Raw genomic sequence first — 12,412 nt, forward strand, 5'->3', positions numbered from 1 at the left:
ACCTATGGAATAAACACTATGCCCTTAGACAAACAAGATGTGAAATCCTGATCCCCATGAAGTCAATGGCAAAAATCCTGTTGACTTTAGCGGGGCCACGATTTCACTCTATGTGAACATATGCATTTCATCACAACCAGTCTAAACAATAAAAAAGTCCAACAGACCAGTGAACAGTGTTTATTTGTATCTTTGAGGAATCAATTAATAAAAAATAAAACCTGATAAGTGTTAGCATCAGCCAATAGATATCCAAAGAAATTGTATGAGACTTAAAAGCTGTGTGTACTTATCGAACCTCCGTTCGAGGTCCTTGATGAAAAATAATCAGAACTGAGTTTTGAGACACTTCTAAAACTTTCAATTACAATGGTATTATTAATAATTAGTTATCTACAAAGGGGAGCTATTATTGAAAATGTAATCTGTTGTGGACTGAAATAGATGGATAAAGCTAAACTCTAAGAAATTAAATATGAGCGGGGCATGATTTCTGTTTTCATACATTACTTGCTTATCAGGAAAATAACAATGCTGATATACTGAATCATTCTGATTTTAAAATATATCTCAGAAAAATATTATTAATAGTACTAATGGCTGCATTAAGAACCTGCATGAGTACATTTTGTCCTGATTATGAGACAGCATATTGTATATACATTTCACATATATTTGGTTTTTAATAATATAAATGCTCATTCTTTTTAAAGTCATTTTAGATCTAGAAAATAAAGTAAGTCTATGCAACTAATAAGATTAACTATATCATATAAAACATGGCGGCATCTGAAATGAAGCAGTTATGTATCAAAATTAAGAAACCAAAGAGCTAAATTCCATTTCTAGCAGACTCTCACTGACTCACTCTCCTCTTCACCATCATTTTGCTCATGAAGACAGAATCACATGAAAGACCTAATAAAGTGTAGCACAAGCCTATGGGTTTTGTTCCTAATGTATTACACTATCATTTTTGTTGTAATTATTTTTTTTCTCCTACTTGATATTCTGAGGGACTCTGCTTACATAAATAGTTACAGGATAAATAAAGCTGACAAACACTAGTGACAATATCTCTTGGAAAGATGATAATTACAGATTACTACATGGTAGAAAAATACCTGATAGGCCTAAAATGATATGATTAGATGAAGCTTTTAAAACTGTAATTCACGTAAGACTTTTAATATTTTACTATGCTCCTCTTTGCTGTTTCCAACCTATGAATTTCACGATTTATTTGTCACTATTCTCTATTTTTCTGCTGTACACCGTGTTTGTGGGCTATGGCAACCAATCCCCTTGGGCTTTCTTTTGCTTTAATTTGCATAAACACAGGCATCATATGAATATTCAGTGAGTGGCTTTGCATTAAGTAAGTGCCCTTAATCAGCTTTTCAGTTCAGTTTTATTGGTTGCACGCACAGTCAGTTATTTCATCCAGAAAATCTGAGGGCCCTACAAAGCTAACCAGGTAAGGATTGTAATTCTTTGATGCATTTAATGAAAGAGTATTATCATTTGATTATATAGGTTCTGGAGAATGCTTAAAGCTTGGTAGTTTTCCTTTTGGTTTTTGTGTGTGTGTTTTATTATTATTATTATTATTATTTTATTAACCTATAGTGGTCAGGTGGGCACATGCTTCTGTAATTTGCATAAACATTGACTCTTAATGAATAATTCATAACGGTTATTTTAAACACTAGGCTTCTACTTCGGATGGCTCTATAGCACCGCAGCTTGATTGGCTGTACAGCGTTTTCATCACCAGCAGAATTCCTATAGCATGAAAGCAACTAAAGCTGAATTGAATATACAGTATTTGTTTTTTGAAAAATGTGTGCTATCTTTTCAAAGCAAATTGCTCAGATTTCCCCTCCCCCCCACCCATCCATTAGTGCGCCTAGCTTTTCATGAAAAATAAATTACAAGCTTGATTGTGGCTGCCATTTGTAGCCTTGACCAGTATCTGTGATTCCTGGAGAAAGCAGCAGCCTCTGTATTTGTCTTTAACTTGCATAAACATGAGCAACATGTAAATAAGAAACCATTGCATATATATGGAATATGCTACTAAAGTCTGCACAATTCCACTGCAGTACTGTAGATCTCTCACCATCACGATCTTCTCTTTCAGTAGTGATATGATCTGGAAAAAAACAATTACTCACTGAATAAGTTATCTATAGGTGTTTTTTTTTACTCTGCCTAAAATTACATTTAAAAGGGAATGGGGGAGAAACCTTTTCATCCTCCAAGGAGAGGAGACAGGAGAGAATTAATAAAGGACTAACCAGGACAATGAATTTAGAGACCAGAGGATAGTTTGTTTATTTAATTTGGTACAAATAAATAGCATCTCTCCTTATTCTTTATCCTCATTTGAGGTGAATTATATGCCTTTAGGATAGCTTTTGCTAGTCACTTAAAATTAACTACTTCAGGATATGAGGATCACAGCTAACACTTGCTTGTTACAAATGGTTCTGATCCAAAAACCTTACAGATGTGATGGACCTGGGGATGGTCAGAATCTAAAGCAGAATTGAACATATTTAATTCTTTTTAAAAGCTGTAATAAAAAAAAAGAGAATAAAACAGAAACATAATGCATGATAACAGTTGATACAAAAGTCATGTGAAATGGTATGTGTAATCAATGTATCTCCCATTAAACTATATGAAATGTAACATATAGGATAGGAGAAAATACAGGATTATATGTGGCTTCAAGCTATACACAGAACCTCTAAATTTTAAATGATTGGATTTTAACAATACTAAATTACAAAACGTACACATTACATTGACTCAGTGTAACATACACTAATGTGATGCAGAAGATGTGAAGCTGATACGTTTTCTTCCACATATAATTTCTAATGATATGATAGTGAAACTGAATAAAGAACAGTGTTTCTAATTCTGGTACCAACCATGCCTATGAATCCAATGCAAGACAAAACCTGTGGGATCAAAGAAAAAGGCAAAAATGCCTTAGGTAGTTTGGCTATTAACTTACTTATTTGGAGTAACAGTATTTCTTAATTCAAATACTGTTGTTATTTCTTTAAAGAAATTAAAGAAATATTTCAAGGATATATGACAGGGGACACTCCATACCAATGGCATGATTTATTATTTGACGTGTCGGTTTGTTCCACCTTTTTCCCTTAAATCAGCTCATGATGTGTTGGGTGAGATTGGGGTGTATTTGAGAGAAACAAAGGAAATGGATTAAATCTTGAAATGTAAAAATAGGAGCAAATAGAAAATCTTTTTTAGTATTATATGCACCTATTCAAGAAATATTACATATTATGCAGAATTATTAAAACTAATTTTAATTTTCCGTCTCTTGCCAAGTACATTTAATTAAATCTTGCAGGATTTAATAAGTTCACTGTGCATTTAATCTTCAACCATTAAATGTTTACAGCTGTAATAAACACCAAGCAATCTTTAATGCACTAAATAGAGATTGTAGGTTTAGTACATTTCAATAAAAGAATATGGTGGTACTAGAACTGGAATATTGATAAAAGAAACTCTATAAAGGAGAGCCAGATTAATAAATGTTGTATACAGGATGTACTTGTATACTTTGTATTTGTGTGAAGTACCTGTTAAATGTCAGCCCTTATTAATAAAAGAGAAAAAATAACTCAATAACATCTTGATTGCAGTATTTCTCTCCTATGAGTCATCCTATTGTATGAACTCCTTCAGTCCTTAATCAGGAAAAATTCTTGTAAACCTCAATAGGAGCTTTGACTGTGTAAGTCTCTAGGGTTGGGCCCTTGATGATCATATTTATAGAGGCAAAAGAGGGGCCAGACCCTGCCCTTGACACAGCACAAGGAATGAAAGACACTACCTGGTGCATAATCTGGAAAAGAGGAGTAAGGTGCCCACAAGGAGGTCTGGCAGTGCCTTATGGGACATATTTTGATGTATCTGTGAGCACAACGAATGTGCACATCCAAAATTTGCTACTTAACGGTTGCTGCTGATGGCAGCTTTCCCACTGGCTGGCTAAGCATGGGGGATAAACACGTCCCTTCCTGCAGAATAACAAATACCCCAGGGGGGGCATGTTTGGTTGGCTGGTGAGTTAGCGAGCCCTGTGATTCAGTATTTATCTTTACTTTATGGAGCTATTTGATTTGGCATGCTTGTTCTGGAGGAAGAGTCTCTTTAACCTCTCTTCCCCAACCTTGAATATCAGTGCAGCAGAGGGTAGCCCTACCCCTTCCATGTGGGGTAATTTTGAAGTATATCTAAAATATAACTGTCTACCACATGCTTGCAAACAGTGTAAGGGTTTTCTGTAGTGCTTTGAAATATAATCACAAAATTCCAAAATGGAAAAAAAAGGGTGAGGGAGAGCTAAACTTACAGTGTATTCCTGGCATGAATAAGGCCTTTTGTCTTTAGGTCCAGTCCTTTTATACTGGGGAACAGAGATGAATGAGTGCCAGTCCTCATGTCTCTGACAGAATATTTTTTTCATGAAAAGAATTCTTGAGAAGTGTCTTTAACAGTTACGGCTGGAGGTTTCAATGTGTATTGTGAGCTCTCTCAATGCTTAATTTGTCAGGGAGCTGGCTCATTAACATACATTTTTTCTTCCTACTGTTTAGGTAGCATTTTAGTTAAACAGGTATTAACAGAAACAGAAAAGAGTTTTAAACAGTCTGAATAGAAACTGCTCCCATCTCAGCTTTTGTTAGCTTGGTATCTGGGGTGGCCTATTCCTCCTGCTAGTTCTCCAACTGACCATAGAATCATACAAGAGGAAAGGAGTAGATAAGGTTTGGACTTCTGATGCAAAAAAAAAAGGTGTCACTGAGCAAGGGAGGGAACAAACAAACATTCAGGCTTTATTTACAAATTTTAAAGAAGCAAAAAAGGGCAAAACTCCATTTTCCCCCCTTTGGGGATAACCTTTAACCAGGCACAGCTCCCATTGAGTTCAACTGTGCCTGTCTGAGGATTTTAGGATTGGTCCCTAAAAAGAAAATAATGGCATAAAGCAAAAAGTATAAACATAGGAGCCTGATTCTCCTCTCATTCACACTGATTTTCTACCAGTTTAATTCCTTTGACCTCAGTGGAATTAATCCTGATTTACATTGGTGAAAGTGAGAGGGTAATCAACCCTTACATTTTTCTAGCATTTCTAGTGACAAAAAGCAAAGATTGTGTAGTTACTCTGGACATGTCCTAGAGCCGTTGAGATAACATATAGCCTTTATAATATGTGCAGCTTGGGTGTATTTTACTCTTTATGAGTTCCAAAACAAATTCAACCCACTGACACCTACCAAGCATTTTTTTCAAACCACTTACACATTACTTTATACTGCCTGCTTTAATCCATTTAATCTTGTGCAAAATTTTCTGTTTTCTTCTGACAACATCCAAAATTTTGGTACTTTTGAAGATATTTTGCAGCAAACTGCTGATAATCAGGATATAGAATGAAAGTGCTGACAGATTATTAGCAGTAGAAAAATAGCTATAATGGAGGGAAACATTTTAACATAATGAATGAGTTGTTAGCATATCCAGAATTGCATGGCTGATCAGCCCTATAGAATTACTGTTTCTCTAAATATCAACAGCTTACATTTTTTAAGAGCTTTTCTTCTCAGGAGGAGAGCAGGACGTATTCAAATATATTTGAAGTGTGTATTGACATGATTCTGCAAGAACAAAAGATATAGATTGCTACATTTGTGGAATAACCATGTTTTCTGCCATGGAAAAAGAGAAAGAAAAGAGAGCAGAGCACTTTAAACCTAGAAAGGGTTTACAGTGATTGGTCATTTACATAACCTGCTTTAAAAAAATTAGGGAAATTGTCTTTTCATTTTCACAGGGCATTTAAAACATTTATTTGAATCATATTTTTATTTCTCCATGTGGCCAAATATCGACCTACCTTTGTAAATCTGGGAGGCTGTGATCTAGAGGAATTTGAATTTAGGAAGTCCAGCATTTCATTCCTGGCTTGGCCAAGAGCTAGTTGTGAGGTCTTGGACATATCATTTCAACTCCTTGTATCTGTTTTCTTTGGGTGTGCAATGGGGAGAATTATACTTTCCTACATTTGGGCCAGATTGCATTCTCTAGATCCATACAGAGTGGGGGCTCTCTGTGTGCTAATATTCACCCCTCATTCCTTATGGAACAGGGGCTCAGCTGCCCTCACAGCACTTTTCCCTATCCCCCAGCCACTGCAAATTCTTCCCCATATTGTGTGAAGCCCATAATGGGGGAGGAGACTGGGAAGAAAAGTGGGTGGCACGATGGGGTGCACATCATCTTCCCTCCGGTCTTATGGAAATGTAGTGAGAAAAGATCATACAGCTTCAGGCTATATGTAACTTTCATATGTAGACCACCACAGAGATCCTGAGGGGCAGCTGAAGCTGTGGGGAGGTAGGGTAGTTCAGCTTCAATGAAGCCATGCTGCCAGGTAGCTGGGGCTGCTGGGGACCCAGAGATAGTGTGGAGGAACAGGTGTCCTGCAGATCCCCAGGGAACCACCAGATTTGAGGGGAAGCTGGTGGTGTTTCCCAAATGGGAGGTATCAGTCCACCAGGGTGATTTACAAGTGAAGGGGATTTCTGTGAGGGGATATTCACTGAGACCTACCCAGAGACCTTTTCTACCCAGAGACCTTTTCATGGGTTTCCCAGTTGGAGGGAATCACCTTATTGTATATTACACAGCAACAGAAGTGTGCCCTCACTGAGTGTTGTGAGTAATTAATTAATGTTTGTGCATCACTTTGAAGCTGTGAAGTGCTAGACAAATGGTAAGTATTATAATTATTTCAATATAGGATTTTATGAGTCTTTTTTTGCAGTTGTGCTATTGTCTGTAATTTGTTTAGTGCAATGTGGTAACGTCTCTAGTACAGAGCAGTGACTTATCCCTTAATAGATCGTTATGAAGGGCCTGATCCTAGACTCAAGTATGCACAAAACTCACTTCACTTCACTAGATGCAGGGTTGGGTCCCAGTACAGATACATATACTGAGCTCAATATGGTAAGTATGTCATCAAACATGTTTGAATCTGGGCATATATTTGTGTGTGAAACTAAGTCGTCCTCACTGAGCATGAAACAGCCCAAAACCTAGAGACTCTCTCTCCCTCATGAACACCCAGATTACAAGCTCCATAAAGGATAGAAATCTCCTGACCACATAGCAAACTCCACAGGTGAAACACAGCATTGTGTTTATTCACAAAAAAGTGCCCTAGAGGGAATCTGATTTTGCATGGGAAGGAGGATAAAGTCACCGAGAAATTAAAGGAGTAGCCCCTTGATGTGTATGGCATAATGTGGTATATTTTCAAAGCCGTGAGGCAAGCTTTTAATAAATTTCATTATTTCTGGGATTTGTGCATGTAATTACCCCCACAGTACTTTCAAAATGTAGTCTAATATGCCTTTACATGATTACAGAGTATATGACACGATGGTGCATGCAGTGAATAAATGTGGAGACATTTAAACCACATAATTAACCATTCTTCTTGTAGCCATATAAATCTATCTAATCTGTCTATCTCAGTACTTATATGGCACCCTCTTTAAGAAAATGAGGTATATGTCAATACAAGAGACCCTTCACAGGTATTTTGTATATAGTGTCACATTACTGGTACACACATATTTGATATAATTGAAAAGAGGTATGGTACAGTTTCTGCCAATCTCTTTCTTCAATGTGCAACAAATAAATAGGGCCACTGGAAATACATACTACTACCAGAATTCCCATCTCACCATGAATTTAAGGTTCTCTGTGGATTTCAGTGTGTTTTGAATAATGTAAAGTTTGATTAGGAAAAGTTTCTACCGATACAAATTGAGATTTTATCCCTCTGACAGTGAATGAATGCAGTGCTCTGTTCCCAGCTACGGAGACAAACAAAATGAAACAATAACTCTCAGAGAAGCATGAACCTCCCGCCATTCACCTTGCTGAGGCACTAACTCTGAAGGCTGAAAAAATGACAATTTTAAATGTCAGCATTAACTATTTCCCAGCTGCTTTCTCTAATAGAAACCCCCTAATGCTTTATTCACTGTGTCCATTTGAAAAGTCATTCTATGCACTTAGCATTGTATTAAAAAGATACATGTAACTGAATGCTCTCTGAAAGATTAGAGTTTGTTTCTTCCACATAATCCAGTAGGGAGAAGAACTAAAAAAGATGATTCTAAGTTGCCTGAAAGATCTTTGTGGGGGTGGTGGGGTAGGGGTGTGGGGCGGTGGGCAGGAGGCAAAGGTAGATTTCAAGGGGGAAATGAAAGATTTCATGGAGATGTGGAAGGAGATTTTATATATATAAATAAAAGCGTGACAAGTCAACTTTATGTAAAGCTATTAAGTATGGATACAAATCTGTACTAAATAATTTGCTAGTGTTTTCATAGCTGACTGAGTGCATTTACTTTAAAATAATTCTGCAGATTTTCCTACAGATATTCAAAAAATTGCTACACAATATGATACAGAGTTTGCCAAAAGTTTCTTCTGATTTCCAATGGTTTTAATGAAAAATCTGTCCTTCCCTTGATACTCTTAATCATCCAGTGTAATTCTTTAAAAAGCAGATGAGGCTCCGTGGGTAACTTTGAAAAATATTTCTGCCTTTACTTGGTATATTTATTTCCTCATTATGGACTAAGTTCTGAGAGGTGGTGAATGACCACCTGAAACTGAAGTCAGCACCTTCAGAATTCAGCTCTAAATTACTAGAGCCAGCTATATGGAAAGTCGATCTTTGAGTCTCAAGTGTTAATCTATGCGCTCTCTGTGTTCCACACCTGAAATCATAATATGCCCTTTGTGACATTACAATAATTTCAACAGTATCCAATTGTGATCTCCCAAACGAAGGTATTGAGACAAAGAGGAGAATAATAAATAGGTGCTGGTGAACTCTTAAAAATTGATATGCTCTTTCCACGTACATGTCTCTAAATGGAGGGGAAAATAAACAGGGGAAAACAAATGGGCCTAAATTTTCAGAATTGATTACTGATTCGGGATGCCTCAGTTTTTGGGTGTCCAGTTGGACACATGTTGAAGGGTCCTCATTTTCAGAAAGTGTTGTGCACCCAGCCTGGTTTACAATGCCATAAACGAGAGAACTACTCAGCCTCTGTAGGAGGGCTCTGCTCACTGCAGTGTTTGCTTAACAAAGAGGTTTACAAACTGAAGCCTGAATGCTAATCTTCAGGGACTGGAAGTGAGCTGACACCTGCAGGTTCTCTTGGGGTCTTGTGTTTAACTAATGGAAATCTCCATGGGGAAGACTTACCAGCAGGCATCACCCCACCTAATAGAAAAAACAGGTGAAACATAGTGTGCCTGGCTGGAGAAAAAAAAATTAATCTTTTTGATGGTCTTTGTACCATACTGCCTAAAACCCAGGTAGTCCCTCTGCCTTTTACAGGCATTCAACTTTGCTGCAGGCTGTGGGATAGACTTGCAACATCCTTTCAGCAAAGAACCTGCTAGGGGAAAAGTTTTAATCCACTGTCATTCATCTACAGCTTATATATACTTATCCCAGAAATCATGGGTTATATTTCTGGCAATACATTAAGAGACTACGTTTGTGGGACAGATAGCGGAAATGTTAAAAAAAAAAATAGGGTAAGTGAAGTGCAAAGGAGGTTAAAAATTCTGTTTAATGAAATACCAAGAATTCCAGGATCCGGACTAGAAGACCAGTGCTCCATAAAGACTGTAGATTGCTTCCCCAGGCCATCAGTGCTGCCATTCACTATCCAGAGAAGTTAATTGTAGCACAGTACACAGATAAAATTAACTTTTAAAAACAACTTTAAAATGTATAAAAATGGGCTGGCTAACCTGATTATTCTCAATTTTACAATGGGATGATATACCTTTCATTTGAGTTATCTAGATATCATCCAAAATGTAGACATACAGAGAGAGACAGGAGCATTTCAGAAAATTGACAGCTTTGTGGGTGAGTTGAAAGATGAAGCAAAATATATTAAAAATACCAGAGAGAGGGAGTGAAGCACAGAAATGCAGGGAACCTGGTGATTAAGGGTGTTGTCAATAGACTCTGACAGTAGGCATGCTCTCAGAGCTGAGGTATTTCAAATACAGACAGTATCATACTGGAAAGATAAACACATCTTTGTAGTGACTCCCTCATTGGGTTTGACTAATTTTACCCCAGTTGTCCTCAAGTCAATGAAATTAGGTTTTAAAATGGTATCTGTGATGTATTCTTAAGTTGGTATGCGTACTATGGCTTTACTTTGGTCAGGACTATCTTAGAGAGGTGTGTTCCATCCTTTGCATTTTAACATACCACTGAAAGAGCTTGAGGATGTCAAGCAGTCCGATTAAGTTCTGAGTTGTGGTGTGATTATGTTATCTCTTCAGAAAGAGCATATCGCAAAACTAAGTAACATTCAAATCATGATGCTAATTGTTCCTTGGTCTGCTGAGTGTAGTATCCTGCCTCTGACAGTGGCCAGTAATACCTGATGCCTCAGAGAAATGCTGTACCGCACCCACCATAATGCATCTTACCAATTGAGTAATGATATGGGGATAAAATTCCTGCCTAACGCCTGCAGGCAATCAGCTTATTGCCTGACACATTTGAGGTCTGATTTCCCTTGTATCATTCTCTTCACCTGCATAAGAGCAAATGTTAAAAGATTATAAAATGAGCCAATCCTTTGAAAAATCCTGTTGAATTATTTTTGTGATGACCTCTAACAGTTTGACTGTAATACATTTTGAATTCACAGTTTGACTGTAATACATTGCACAAAGAAGATTTCATTGTATTTGTTTTACATTTGCCACCTTTCTTTTTCATTTAGATTACCTTCTTGGACTTGCACTGTGGGAGAGAGCATAAAGAAGTAGCTGATCAGTTTTCTACTACACCCTTCCTGATTTTACCTTAGTCAGTCATGGCCCTTTCTTTCTATTAGCAAGGTTAAGTAAGCCATCTTTGTAGTGTCTCATTGCAGTAAGAATCATCATGTCTCTAATCATCATTATTAATGCTCTTCTCTGGGCCTTCTTTGTTGTGCTTAGGTGCAGTGGTCTTCGATCACCTCTTAGATAGTAAATGTTGCACCGCATACCACATGGGTTCAATAATGATGCAGCAGCCAGTACTTCCTTGCTTTTATCTGTTTATCACACACTCACAGTTTAAATCTAACAAGCTTTTTGCATTTAATTTCTCCTCTTTTGAAGTTCTGGCTTCTAAAAAAAATAGGGAGGTAGGGAGGTGGTGACCCATTCACTGAAGTATGTAACAGCCAACATGATTCAGAGCCACCATAATGTTTCATATATTGAAATATTAATAGATGTGCATTCTGGGGAAAATCCAGTCCCAACAACCAGATAAGAACTATGCCCTGCGGAGATCTGATGGAGCTGTGGGAGGAAATCCTCTGACACCACGCTAAACAGCAATAGTATAGCCATTGTGGGGCTACAACTGTAGCCTCAGCAACTGTTATGCCCCTTTTTCCAGGAGGGGCGTAGATGATGGGCTGGCACTACTGCAAATCAATTGGCCCCTGCTGCAAATTACGGACGCTACAGAATGGTGGTGTATGACATGCTGGGTTTGCCAGAGACATTATATCCGCCTCCGCCTCTCCCCATTTAGGCTTCCCAAATCCTTCTACCCTCTCTTCACAGCAGAATGATATCGATTCTACTGCAATCAGGGCTCTGTGCCGATAGAATGGAGTGGCAGAATATACACTCAAATATACATATCTATATACACAGAGAGAGAGAGAGAAAATATTGATTCGGTGTAAATTAATGACACTCTTAGTACCTCCCATATAAATTAAATTTAAAGGCCTCCTATATAATGGTTTATGGTGTTCCAGGGCCCATTGAAATCTTGAATCAGCAAATGTTAAACCCAAATGATTCTGATCAAATAGCAACTTTGTGGTGGATGTGTTCTGTTCTTTGTGTGGGGCTTCGTTTCATACACACTGCCAGGTACACCATATTTTGTTCTTGCTATGCAAAATAACCCATGCTTCACCTTAAACTATTATGCTAAAAACATGATATTTTTGTCAAAAAGAAGTAATGAACATGAACAGTAGCTACATTTCTAAATGAATTAACTTGGTTATTTTTTAATTCAAAATTATCCAGATACACTAGCTGGCAATTTTTCCTTTGTTTTCAGAGATGGGCTTGTTATGTTGACATAACTGAAAGTGCTTCATTTGCACATAGGGTTTATAAAATGAATGACAGATGTGTTCTGGGAAGAATATCTTCCTTTTTCAAAGAATAATATAGATGTGCAAGTGAGAGTTATGTGAGATCC

The 12,412-nt window shown here is 37.4% G+C and overlaps 1 long non-coding RNA gene across 10 annotated transcripts in view; it reads left to right on the top strand.

Annotated features, from left to right (window-relative positions):
* Positions 1–1,374: 1,374 nt before the first annotated feature.
* Positions 1,375–12,412, top strand: part of LOC311520992 — a 157,502-nt gene continuing 146,464 nt past the window's right edge. For all 10 annotated transcript variants that reach the window (XR_014711744.1, XR_014711745.1, XR_014711746.1 and 7 more), the window contains exon 1: positions 1,375–1,477. This is a non-coding gene — a long non-coding RNA (uncharacterized lncRNA). The remainder of the gene's footprint in view (positions 1,478–12,412) is intronic.

Source organism: Lepidochelys olivacea, assembly GCF_965140295.1.
Source record: "Lepidochelys olivacea isolate rLepOli2 genome assembly, chromosome: 5".
Classification (NCBI taxonomy): Eukaryota; Metazoa; Chordata; order Testudines; family Cheloniidae; genus Lepidochelys; species Lepidochelys olivacea.